Here is a 13,749-nt window from a genome sequence, read left to right on the forward strand (position 1 = left end):
CAAACGTCTCAGACCCTTCGCCAAAGAATCAATGCCCACAAAACAGACATTAGACAGGATCACAAAGAAAAAACAGTTGCTTGTCATTTCAACCAGAAAGGACACAGTCTCAATGACCTGCTAACCTGCATCCTACTTCAGAAGACATTCAAATCTGCACTTGAAAGGGAATCCTCTGAACTGGCATTCTTGCTAAAATTCGACACTCTCCGCATGGGACTTAACAAAGACCCCAGCTATCTTACACATTACAAAGATAGCTTCCCCAATTATCACCTCTAATACTATTAACTCACAGACATTTTTCCTTCCCCACCTCTAATATCATTAAGTCACTGGCATTCACCTTCCTTCCCCCCTCCCTCCCCTACATTGTCTAGGAAGGAGCATGGTGTCTAGGAAGGAGCATGGCGGAAAGGGATCTAGGGGTCATAGTGGACCACAAGTTGAATATGAGTCAACAGTGTGATGCTGTTGCAAAAAAAGCAAATATGATTCTAGGTTGTATCAACAGGTGTGTTGTAAGCAAAACTCGTGAAGTCATTCTGCCGCTCTACTCTGCACTAGTTAGGCCTCAGCTGGAGTACTGTGTCCAGTTCTGGGCGCCACATTTCAAGAAAGATGTGGAGAAATTGGAAAGGGTTCAGAGAAGAGCGACAAGAATGATTAAAGGTCTAGAGAACATGACCTATGAAGCCAGGCTTCATGAACTGGGCTTGTTTAGTTTGGAAAAAAGAAGATTAAGGGGGGACATGATAGCGGTTTTCAAATATCTAAAAGGGTGTCACAAGGAGGAAGGCGAAAATTTGTTCCTCTTGGTTTCTGTGGACAGGACAAGGAGTAATGGGCTTAAAGTGCAGCAGGGGAGGTTTAGATTGGACATTAGGAAAAAATTCCTAACTGTCAGGGTGGTCAAATATTGGAATAAATTGCCAAGGGAGGTGGTGGAATCTCCCTCTCTGGAGATATTTAAGAACAGGTTAGATAGACATCTGTCAGGGATGGTGTAGACGGAGCTTGATCCTGCCTTGAGGGCGGGGGGCTGGACTCGATGACCTCTCGAGGTCCCTTCCAGTCCTATTATTCTATGATTCTATGATTCTATGATCCCCCTTCTGTTCTGTAATGTGATTTGTCCTTTTCATGTGTGTTCATTTTTTTAAATTGTATCCTTTGGTATATATGGTTGTGACTATTTTCTTCCATTATTTGATCTGAGGAAGTGGGTCTGGCCCACGAAAGCTCATCATCTAATAAACCATCTTGTTAGTCTTTAAAGTGCTACATAGTCCTGTATTTTGTTTCAGCTACACCAGACTAACACGGCTACATCTCTATCCCCCTTCAGCATGGCTTTGTCATTGAAGGTGTTTCTGAAATGCATGTCAGTAGTGTCAGCTTATCTTCTTCATCAGGGCATCTTGACCTATTCGTATCTCAACAACTGGCTTTCGAAGGGTCACTCCAGATCCAGGACACTGTCATGATGCTGCTACCCCATTCAGTCTTCCTGCTATATCAACCAGGATGTTTTCCTCCCAGTGTTCTGCTCTAAACCACAAAATACCAGTGAAGAGAGGTGGCAATACTTCCTGGACATCTGCCATGCTTTGGCATTTTACCTGGAGTGAATCAAGCCCTTTTGTAGGTCAATGCAGCTTTTCATCATGACAGCAAATGGGAATGAAGGACCCTCTGATGTCCTCTGAGGATCTCCAGTAGGATCACCTCCTGTATCTGGACCTGTTAAGAATTAGCACAGCTCCCACTGCTGCCTCTAGTAAAGATCCACTAGATGAGTGCAAGTGTTTTCAGCCATCTTCCTGGTGAATGTTCCCCTCCAGAACATTTTCAGAGCGACAATGTGGTCTTTGGATCACATGGTAATGGCACACTACACCATCACTCAGGAGGCCAGAGATGAGTCTGGGTTTGGCAGAGCTGTGTTGCCAGTTTCATGTCCGTGATTTCCTATCCATCTGTGTTTGTATTGCTTGGAAGTCGCATAATTTGGAATGGACATGAGCAAACACTCGAAGAAAAGACAGTTACCTTTTCCATTACTGGTGGTGTTTGAGATGTGTTTCTCATGTCCATTCCATGGCCCAGCCTCCTTCCACACTGTCAGATTTCTGACAAGAATGCACTGAGGATGGCGGGAGCTGGCAGGGTCCCTTATACCATGCCATAGGGACGCTACACTAGAGGGTGCCAGAGCTGGTCTCCTATGGATAACACTGAGAGAAAAACTACCAGCACCAGTGCATGTGGCAAGCACACACACCTTCCATGGAATGGACATGAACAGTACATCTCAAAGAATAACCATTATGGAAACAATAATTGTCTTTTCATCACACAAGCCTCACTTAAGTTCTTAACTAGGGTTAGTACAGACTATAGTGTCTTGAGGCTGACTCAGGTGCACGGGGTGAATTTTATTTGAATTGTACATCTAGACTGAGATTTTTAAAGGAGCTTTTAAAGAATTCTAACACTCACCTCCCACGAATTTCAGTAGGAGTTAGGAATCTAACTCCTCCATGTTCCTTTGAAAATACATGACCTAGTGTACAAAGTAACAAAACAAACAAACATGTACATACACGTACACATAAAGAGCTATATCCAGAGAAATTTGGTACAAGGATGATTATTGATAGTCTCCATGGAACTGCTCCCCAGGGAGCCAAAATTTGCTTGGTCTAAAATTAAAGAAAGAGAAACTGAGCAGTAATGAAGTACAGAAAACCTCTGAAATGCGACCGCTGCACTTATAACCATTTTTGTAAGTGTGGAAGGGGCCGAAACCCTCCGACTTACGTCCTCATCCCACATTTACGACAGTGCACAACGCCTATCGTAAATGAGGGTTCGAATTATGACGCCCCCAACTTATGTTGCTTCCCCAGGAACCGAATGCGTCACAAGTCAGGGGCCGCCTGTACTCAGTTTGATCTAAAACTGTTGCTAGGATTCCGAGGGAAAATAAGTAGTAATTATTGGGACTAAAATCTCTGAACATAAGCAGTGGCTTTATTGCTTGAGGTCAAGATTCCCTTTTTCTGTAGAACTAACTCAAGCAAAGGATTCCTGAAAAGAGAATGAACAAGAGAAGTGGTATCGGGTGAAGGTGAAGAGAATTGCTATTATTGATTCCTGTTAAACTCCACTGGTTCCCGTAGGTGGGTTATTGTTAGGATATGTCTGCACATCAGTTAAACACCTATGGTTGGCTCAGGTCAACTGGCTTGGGTTTGTGGGGCTATAAAATTGCTCATGCATGTAGGGCCTCAGAGCCCAGTCTCTAGCCCAAGCTCAAATGTCTATACTGAAGGATTACAGTTCTGTGAACCTGAATTTGCCACCAGTATTTAATTTGTATGTAGATATACTTTCAGAGTCCTCAGTCCACTTATTGAACATTCTGTAGTAGAGCATTTAATGTGGCATGATAGAAAATGTATTTTGATCCAGGTTTATTGGTGTAAATACTTTCTGGTTTGGTATTACAAAAATATTAAATTTATATTTATTGCACTTGGCAATGTAAGCAGAGAGTCCGTATTCTGGACATCTCACATCTACAAATGATTTTTATATTAAATTAGGAAAATAATAACATACTGTGCTAGAAATCTGGATAGATATATCTAGGAAAAATTATTATAAACAAGTTTAAATCAGTACAGAATACTTTAAAATTAATGTGTTGTTTTATGTGTTAAAATCAAGACTACTAATCAAGCATAGATTTAGAATTTATATTTTCCACTGTTGGTTTATTTTAATTTTAAATTCCCTCTTCATAGAAACCAAAATGGTTAGTTCCAAGATGAGCTCTGAAATAAGACACAAATTCCCTGCTGGATTGGCACAAGGGTCCACCTGTAAGTAATAAATTTTTGGATCGGGGCCCAGAATGGAAAGTATGTTAGCTCTTCCTCTCTGTATGGCCTTATCCATCTTTTGTCACACTCTTTACAAGTGCTGCTGTACTTGCATCCAAGGTAGCAAGTTGTACAGTACAGAATACATACTGAAAACTTTGCATGCTTTTATGTTGGTAGGCAATAAAGGGTTTTATAAGAGTGTATATTTATTTCACAGGTAAAAACAGGAAAATAAGTAAAAGCGACGAGGAGTCCTGTGGCACCTTATAGACTAACTGAAGTGTAGGAGCATAAGCTTTCGTGGGCAAAGACCCACTTCGTCAGATGACATGCATCTGACGAAGTGGGTCTTTGCCCACGAAAGCTTATGCTCCTACACTTCAGTTAGTCTATAAGGTGCCACAGGACTCCTCGTCGCTTTTGCAGATTCAGACTAACACGGCTACCCCTCTGATAGGAAAATAAGTGACTTTTTAAAAGGCTTTTTCCATGCTTAGGAGGAATACATTTCATTTTAGCATATTATGCACTTATATATTAGATATCAGTTACGAGAAAATTATAAATACACGCTTCTTAATTTGTTTTCAGGAATTTATGTATGCATTTGCTTTTCCTGGTGTTTTAGGAGGAAAATGTAATGATTTATCACACAAATAGAAGTAAATATGGTTGGTTATTTTATTGAGCAGTTAGGAGCAAGTAGAGGTAGCTTGAGCTGTTTTATTGCTATGTGATGTCTTATTTGTTGGGTTTTGTCATAGGGCTCAATATAGCCTGTGTATTTATCCATTTTATTACGTACAGATATCTGTGCAGATGCCTATAAATATAAGCATAAAAATTTGCATTTTATGAAAGATGGGAATACTGTTTAAAAACTGCGCATTTAACATCTACAGTAGATAATTTAACAATAATTTATAACACTTTATATTCTAAGAATATGAAACACCTCAGAAAAGGAAATATTACTGAATAGTAGTATGCAATTTTGTAGCGATCTTGGTCTCAGGATATTGGAGATAACAAAGTGGAAATCTTTCATTGGACTAACTTTTGAATGGTAATGGCCATTTTTTAAATGGAGTCAACTGTGCCTTTGATAGGTATTTTAAACTATTGTATGAATGTTTATAGCCATAATTTGTATCCTTTAAGTATCACATTTTATATTTGTTTTAGCATTTATCACTGACATTCTGAGAGGAAAAGTTTGACATGCAGGTTGGTGTTTCACAGTCCATGGAGCAACCAAGTCAATCTAATCACTGTGTACGGTAGGCCGAAGGCTGCAAAATGTTTATTGATTCAAAAGTAATTTATTGTACATTTTGCAAGTATGAGCTAAGTGTGTTTCATAGGTCTCCTTATTCGCTAACCAAATATAATATAATCACACTGTAATTTCCCATTTCTTGTTATAGTTGTCATAAGTACTTTTATGAATACACAAGGAAAAATAATTAAATTACAGGATAATCAATACTAGATATTAAATACATTAATATAATAAAGCCATAGGAACAAACAAAACTTGCTTTTATAGATTCTCCTCTTCATGATTAGCTTTCCTAGAAGGTACAAAATTTACATTGTGTTCTGTAATTTTCTTAAAGAATTTCCCATCTGGTCTGGGGAGCAACAGTCCTATGCAGAAATCACTCTGACTTGTATCTTCCTAAATATAAGTATTAACACAAATTCACTATCCCTTTGGGATGTTATAAGAAAATATAAAATTTTATTTTTAAATTAATTTATCTTAAGTTTTCTTCTTTGGGAAATTATAACTCTAATACATGTATTGTATAGATAATTTTGGATAGTTTAATTGGTGTCATTTCCAGGATTTCATGGAATTCTAATAATACATTTTACACATCAGCTCTGAGACTCAAGAGGCAGCCACAATGACGCTTGCATAAGTGAGGCAATTGTCCAGGTCTGTCACACTCACCAAACCCCTCGAAAATACTGATGCTTCGGTCTACTCCTGAAGCATTTCAGATAGCACAGGAATTGTTCAGGCCATGGTGCTGTTCTTGTCTCGAGGCAGAAGACATTGACATTGCAGGCTACATCCCCCATATTGTGTAGTCAAAGGGAAAATCAGCTGCAGTGTCACACCATTCACTGTTGCCTTGGCAACTACAGATTACAAGCACAGTTTGTCCCCTCGGGCTTTTAATACTCCGTGTGGAAAGGTGTATAACCCTGGTCCTTGTATTCAGAGACATCTGAGTTGGATACGTACTACTACAACTATAGCTGGAGCAGAAAGTCAAGATCCAAGCACTACAGAAGATCCCAACCATTGTAGTGGGTCTCTCAATGATAGCACCCAGCTCATTGGCCCTTCTGGACTCAAGAGTGAGTGGGAGCTGGTGTGTGCAGGGAGCCAGCTTTTAAACCGCTCCAACTCCATCTTGCTTTTTTTACTGAAGGCTGTGTCAAAATTTCACATGAATCATGACATCTAGAGCATATGACCTATGAGGAGAGGCTGAAGAAGTTGGGTCTGTTTAGTCTGCAGCAGCGAAGAGTGAGGGAGGGATTTGATAGCAGCCTTCAACTTCCTAAAGGGAGGTTCCAAAGAGGATGAAGAAAGTCTGTTCTCAGTAGTGACAGATGGCAGAACAAAGAGCAATGGTCTCAAGTTGAGGTGGGAGAGGTCCAGGTTGGATATTAGGAAAAACTTTCACTAGGAGAGTGGTGAAGCACTGGAATGGGTTACCTAGGGAAGTAGTGGAGTCTCCATCCCTAGAGGGCTACGTCTACACTGGCCGCCTATTACGAAATAGGCATGCTAATGTAGAACTTTGGAAAAGGCAAATGCGCGGGGGATTTAAATATACCCCGCGGCATTTGCATTTTCATGGCCGCCGCTTTTTTCCGGCTTGGAGATAAGCCAGAGAAAAGCGTCCAGACTGGCGCGATCCTCCGGAATAAAGCCCTATTCCGGAGGATCTCTTATTCCTACTTGCTCCTCATCGCTACTGGACCAACCGGGCAGCACCCCCGCTGTTCTGCCCCAGGTGTTCCCAAGTCAGCCGCTGCTGAAACTGACCAGCGGCTGACTACAGGAAGCCCGAGGCAGAGCTGCTCTGCCCCGGGCTTCCTGGAATCAGCCGCTGATCAGTTTCAACAGCGATCAGCCGCTGATCAGTTTCAACAGCAGCTGAATCTGGACGTCTGGGACAGAGCAGCTGGGGCGCTGCCAGGTAGGTCCCCGCAGCGCCGCACGTCAGTGCTGTGGGACCAACCTGGCAGGCCCCCAACTGCTCTAGCCCAGGCGTCGGCGAGAAAAGCCTGGTCTGCTGGGGGGGGGGGGGGGGGCACACTAGCTGTGCCCTCCCCCTCCCCCCCAGCAGACCCGGGAGACGCGGAGCGGCTTTTCTCGCCACAGAGGACACGGGCGGCGGGACCGCGGCGCAGCTCGGTGGTCCTGCCGCCCGCGTCCTCCACGGCGAGAAAAGCCTGGTCTGCTGGGGGGGACGCACTAGCTGCGCCCCCCTCCCCAGCAGACCAGGGAGACGCGGGTGGCGGGACCGCTGAGACGCGCCGCGGTCCCACCACCCGCGTCCTCCGCGTCTTTGCTCTGCATCTCCCTGGTCTGCTGGGGAACCCCCCCCCCCCCCAGCACACCAGGGAGACGCGGAGCAGCTTTTCTCGCCGCGGAGGATACGGGCGGCGGGACCGCGGCGCGTCTGGGCGGTCCCGCCGCCCGCGTCCTCCGTGGCAAGAAAAGCCCCGTTCGTAAGTAGGGATCCGACGTAAGTCAGATCCACGTAACCTGGGGACTGCCTGTACTATTACTCTTTGAGGTTTTGACTAGGATCTAAATCGAGAGATCGAAGACATTCAGAAAGGTGGTCCAGCTATTTGTGGGGGTGGCAGACAGACCAAATGGCCTGCCAGTGTTCTCACAATGCATTTAGTCAGGAATCACATCCTACATCCAGGAATGCCACATCCTGGTGGGAGTTCCCAAACCTCCTCCCCAAATCACTGCATACTCCACCAGGGCATAGGCTTCATCAGCAGTTTGCTTGGTGCAGGTCCCCAGTCAGGAAATCTTCAGAACAGCGATGGCATCTTCTGTGGATATTTTCATCTCATTCTGTGTGATTACTCAGAAGGTCAGAAACAATGTGGCCTTTGGAAGAATAGTGCTTCAATCACTAGACAACTCTGCTTCTGCCCCCTGAACTTGCACTTGTGAGTCACCTGATTGGATTAGATAAGAAAAAGCACTCAGAAGAAACAACAATTACTTGTCTTCTCATAACAGTTGTTCTTCAAGATGTGTTGTTTATGTCCTTTTTAATACCCACTTTCCTACCCCTCTGTCAGGGTAGCTGGCAAGAAAGAACCGGGGGTTGGTGGTTTGGCAGGGCTCTGTATTGGGTGCCATGAAGGCACGACTCCCCCATGCTGATCATATGGTTGCTGCTAGTGAAAAATCTTCTGTCTACATGCACATACGTGCACATACCTGTTCGGAATTGATATGAACAACACATCTCGAGGAACTGTAGTTACAAGAAGGTGAGTAGCTGGGGTTTTTTTTTACAAATACTTGGTAACCAATATCCTGCATTTCAGTTACAATGCTTGCTAGCTACTTTGGGAAGTGGTTAGTCCTGACGTTGATTACTCAATAAATGTTTTATTTGTCCTCAAGTTTTGTTTTTTTTTCACCCATGGGTAAGTTAGGTAGATCCTGAGCTGCAATCTAACTCCTTTGTGCCACTGTAACACAGGAGAAAAGCAAGCAGATAGCTCTTCCTAGCTGAGGATTTCCTTACTGTCATTTACAATAAGGCTCCTTCACACCAATGTGGCGATGTAGAGGAGTCTGTTTAATGCTTTTGGAGAAATTCACTCAGAATGGGAACATGGCAATATTAACTAAATATAATAGGAACAACTATGCAATCATGCTGCTGCACTATCTGCTCTGTCTGAGGGGAAAGAGCCTGCCTCATACTTGCCTCCAAACAACCTAAAGCCCTATCCTTCTATGTTGGGTTTGCCACAGTACTCCGTGAGATGGACAGAGATTTTCTCACATGCATGCCCAGCTCTTCCCTCATACACAGATTTATGTCCTTGCCAGCTTCACCAGGGACTCAGACACGTGCCTGGGCTGCCTGGGAAATGATGCATGTCTCCCGCAGATTTCTTTCTTCCCTTTTTCTGGGGCAAGGCAAAAAAATTTGTGTGGGACATGAATATTCTCATAGGAGTATCTCATGTCATGAGAGACCATATAACCACCTAGAAAACACAGTGTCAGCAGCAGTCCTCAGATGTTTACAATCAGGTCTTGGCTGGCTATGTTAAGTTGGGATATACGTGTATAGCAAAGAAAATCCTGAAGCAGTGAGTTTCAGGACCCAGGTCAACTGAATCAGGCTCCTACTGTAGTGCTAAATGTGGCAGTGTAGATGCTCAGATTGGGTGAGGCTTACTGGTTCTTGTTGGAGCAGCTCCCCACTCTTCCCGGGCATGGGGATGCTCTAGCCCCGCAGGGGCTGCTGGAGCAGCCCCTTTTAGCTAAGATCAAGTGTAGCATTTTAATTAACACCCAAATGAATTTTTTTCTGTATTTCAAATGATCTTACCAAAACAAATAACACTCAGGCTTCATGATTCCTTGGTAGCTAAAACTCCCCAAATCTTGTGCTTAGCTATGTTTGAAGAGAATTTAGGAGTCCTTCATATATAAGGTTCTTATTCACCAGGGGCAGATGAAAAATATTCTAATTCAGACAATCCCATATAGAATGGCCCTCTTCCAAAATGGGTGTCGTGTCTCTTGTTCTCAATAGGACTGAGGCCATAGATTGCTCTTAACAAAAATAACTGTTTATTAGAAATTAGTGGTGACCATTTTGAAAGGCTGATTCTGAGAGAGAGCAAACCACTGAGTCATTGACACCATTCCCTGCAACATATCACCTGCTGAAATACGCTGGGCTCAGCAGGGTCAAAAAGAGATATAGAGAGGGGAGAGCACCCCCTACTGCGTCAGCCCCATTGGAAGGTTGCACTGTGTGGCAGGAGGCAGTGAGCTGAGGCACTGACTGAAACTAGGAGTGATGTCACTTCTAAAGTTAACTAATGAATTTGCATTGTGATGATTCTTTTTGGCAGGAACTGGAATGCTGATACAGACATTCCCTGGCTCAGCAGAAACTGTATAGTGTAGTGTTGCAGCTGCTGCTAACTTCTGCTGCTGGTCTTAGAGCTGTTGGCTCTGGAGCGGCATACTGTATCTGTTAGCTGGACAGCTGCCAAGTGCACTCTGATTAAAGAGAGGTGAATAGTGTGCAAGCTGATCTTGGTTTCTGCCTGAGGAAAATTTAATAAGCTTTAGGTTTGAATCTTAATTTAAGTAAAATAGACTTCAGTCACCTTGCAGCAAAAGAGATCATTCACGTGCTCATATAGTCCATTGGTTTGAAACATGGCAGGCTTCCTTTCCTTATCACGGTCATCAATAAATAAGCTGCAGTAATGGATGTAGCCAGTGTCTGTCAACAGAAGACTGAGGTTCTATAACCGCTCACCTTCGACCAGATTTGTTTGATTCACACTTCCCTTCCAACTTGTGACATCCCTGCCTGCTGGAACCAAGACCCAGACGAAGGGAAACATGAATGATGCAGTCTGATAGATCCCCCTAATTCATTCCAAATGGATTGTTTCCTATGGATATTTCCAATCAGGTATTAAGTGTCCCCTAAGACAGTGGTTTCTAAGCTTTTTACTGAGGTGACCCACCCAATTGCATTTTGTCTTTGTTTGCAACCCACCGAGGTTCAAATTAGGAGGAGGAGGGGCAGAGGTCCAAAATCATAGGTGTCCCAGAGTCCCCCTCATGGTTAGAATTTGGACCCCAAATGAGTCACAAGAAAAGATAATGCATTTGGTGGGTTGCTTTAGTAAAAAGTTTAGGAAACATTGCCCTAGCATGAGTCTTCCTGTGCAACACTGATAGGGAAAGTTTCTTGTGTTCAACTTAAATTTTTCTTTGCTGCAGGCCATCTTATTATTTCAGTGTGCTGATATCCTCTCCCTCCTTGGTCTTTATACTCATCAAGAACAATTATTTATCCCTCAGGTCATTGACTTGCTAAGTTTTGCATATACCAAGATCTTTCCTTGTCACTCTATCTTATCCAAACCTGTTACTTTTCTTTAAATACCCTCCCATGTGTCAGCACTGTTTTGGTGCTGAGATTATCAGATTTCAGTGCAATACTATATAGCCAGGGAGAGGAAAATGATATAGTAGAAATAAGAGGCAGTAAATAAGTTCTTGACTAAGAAAGTTCCTCACTATTGGTGATACTCATCTCTGTGCATCCACCTACCCCCCTTTATTTTTCAGGATGTAAATAGTCTTCTGGCCTTCTTCAGGTACTCAATGTAATCAAATGTGTCGAGAGGAAATAGGATAATGCAGAGGGCTGCAGACTATTTGACAGTTACAGACAAACTATATATTGCTGTGAGAAGCCTTGAATGAGGACTAGTGTATACTAGTAGCACTATATTTGTGCAGCTGCATAAAAGCAACTGTGCTGCTGTAACACATCTGGTAAAGACGTACTATGCCAACAGGAGAGAACTCCACAAAAGGCAGAAGCTCTGTCAGTTGGAGAGTGTCTCCTGCAGAGGACAGTGCTTAGGTCGCTGTAACTTGCATCACTCAGGGAAGTGGCTTTTTCATACCCCTGAATAGTGTAGACCTGCCCTTTTTCTGTGCAGGAGAATTGTATGGCAGGGATGCTGGGTTTCTGAAGTGGAGAACCAGATTAGTTTATTGAGCTCTGTCAGAAGGGACTTAGGTTTGGGTTATTTCCCTTTTATCTTTCTAGTCAAAGTCATGTGAATTGTTCCTGATTTGCCATTCTCATCTCAACGCTACCTTTGCATGCATTGGGATGTGATGAATACATGGCCACAGGAACAGTTGAACCTCTCTAGTCTGGTGCCCTGAGGATCTGACCAGAGAATTTGCTGGGAGGTCAATGTTGCCTAGCAGCATTACTAACACTTCAACTGCTTACTGGGCTCTTAGATGACATTTAGTGGTAAATTAGAGCTAAATAGCAGGGCAGAACACTAAGATACAGGACTAGTGGCTATAAACAAACTTTATGGAACTGTGGAAAACTTGGCCACACCCATGATATATAATTAGAATCATGCCAGACCACGGATGTTACCTGACCAGAGAATGCCAGATTAGGGAGGTTCAACCTAAACTAGAACTGAAAAGCTTCCATATCCTATTACCAACCTCCTAACTGTCCTTTTCCTGCAAAATATATTTGCAGCATGAAATGAAGTATTAAAATGTTCAGTAACTTATTTTTTCAGAAAAAATTAATCCAAGATGGAAGGTCTGATTTTTGTGACCAACTGCTGCATTATGATGTAATTCAGTCCCACAGAGCAGCAACATTTGACAACACATTGTGTTGTATTTATCTTGGAGGGTGTCTACATCTAAGTCTATGTCTACACTGCACTTTCATCCATAAAACTTTTGTCAGTTGGGTGTGAAAAACATTGACTGGTAGAAATTTGACAAAAAATGTCCATATGGGCAGTGCTCTGTCAGTGGGAAACACTCTCTCACTCACAAAGCTATTGCCCCTCATTGGGGTTCGTTTTAAGTTTTCTGGTGGGAGAGCTCTCTGCTGATGACAGAGTGCCTACGCTGTATTGGCACAACTGTGCCTCTGTCAGGTGCGCAGTGTAGACATTGCATAAAAGATTATGAAAAGAAAAAGTTTACAAGATTTTGGTGAGCTACCATGAGTAGAAAGCTTCTGTGTTATCTTGTAACTTTGACACCTTATCAGTGTTTCCTTTTATCACTACAAGTAAGAATTGTGGATAATAGTGGTTTGGGAGATTTGTTTAACTGCAGCAATCTCTAGGGTCAGGAACCAACTTCTTGTTCCATGTTTTATAGAGCTTAGCATAGTGGGCTCCTAGTCCATGACTAGGGCTCCTAAGTGCTACAGTTACAAATGATAAAAATAGCAAGTTTCAGCTCTTCACACTCATGAATGACCATTCTCCTTTTAATTGGATTTGTGTTTTGTGATAGCTGCAGAAAAGAATTATAACTGCTGACTCTTACTGTTTGGTAGTGGATAATATAATACTTATTTTAAGTGGCACCTAAACTTTCCAAATTGCTTTAACCTGCTTCTAGTAACATAGAGAGTAAAATGGAATGTAATACTCTGCATTATTCCAAATGCCAATATGCTGTAAGTGATCCATATTAATACCTTGTGAAGCATAATGTGTTGAGTTGATGTTGCTAGACCAGAGAGCCCTGGGGCAGAGGTAAGAACTAGGACCACCATAACTTAAAGCAAGGTAAGGGTTTGATTGTGCCAGGAAAATGGGATGTGCCTGGATGGGATTGCTTCTCAGAAAGCCATACAGAAAAGAGGCAGAGTTACCAGGCAGGTGAAAGGGGCTTGTGGGGGTGTTCCCCCAAGCCTCTGTGCCCCCAAGCGCCCTTTAGGAGAGTGCAGTGAGGGCCTGAAGCTTCCTTCCCCCTCCCGCCCCCCGATTTGTACAGGAGCATTGCTGGCTGTTCTCCTTCATCAGGTAGCGAGGGCAAAGTGCACAGTTTGCTGTATTCTTCACTCTGGCTGGGGGAGTTCAGGAGCCAGTGAATGTGGACCTGCCCCAGCCAGGGGGGCGTACATCAGTCCCCTGGTTGTGCCCGCTGGAGCTGCAGCATCTATAGAGAGACCCTTCTGACCTGACTCAAGCTGTGCAGTGAGAGAGGTCTGGGGTTGTCCTCTCTCTC

General features: G+C 43.3%; 1 protein-coding gene across 16 annotated transcripts in view; it reads left to right on the plus strand.

Moving 5' to 3' along the window:
- Positions 1-13,749, plus strand: part of RFX3 (regulatory factor X3) — a 249,452-nt gene that overhangs the window by 99,320 nt on the left and 136,383 nt on the right. For 2 of the 16 annotated variants that reach the window (XM_075931646.1, XM_075931647.1), the window contains exon 2: positions 5,079-5,120. The exons of 10 other annotated variants lie outside the window; for them this stretch is intronic. The gene's annotated coding sequence lies outside the window, so the exon portion shown is untranslated. Of the gene's footprint in view, positions 1-3,812; positions 3,891-5,078; positions 5,121-5,146; positions 5,174-13,749 lie in introns of those variants that run through there. 4 more of the 16 variants (XM_025181555.2, XM_075931653.1, XM_025181560.2 and 1 more) reach the window with 4 other exon arrangements.

Source organism: Pelodiscus sinensis, chromosome 6, assembly GCF_049634645.1.
Source record: "Pelodiscus sinensis isolate JC-2024 chromosome 6, ASM4963464v1, whole genome shotgun sequence".
NCBI lineage: Eukaryota > Metazoa > Chordata > Testudines > Trionychidae > Pelodiscus > Pelodiscus sinensis.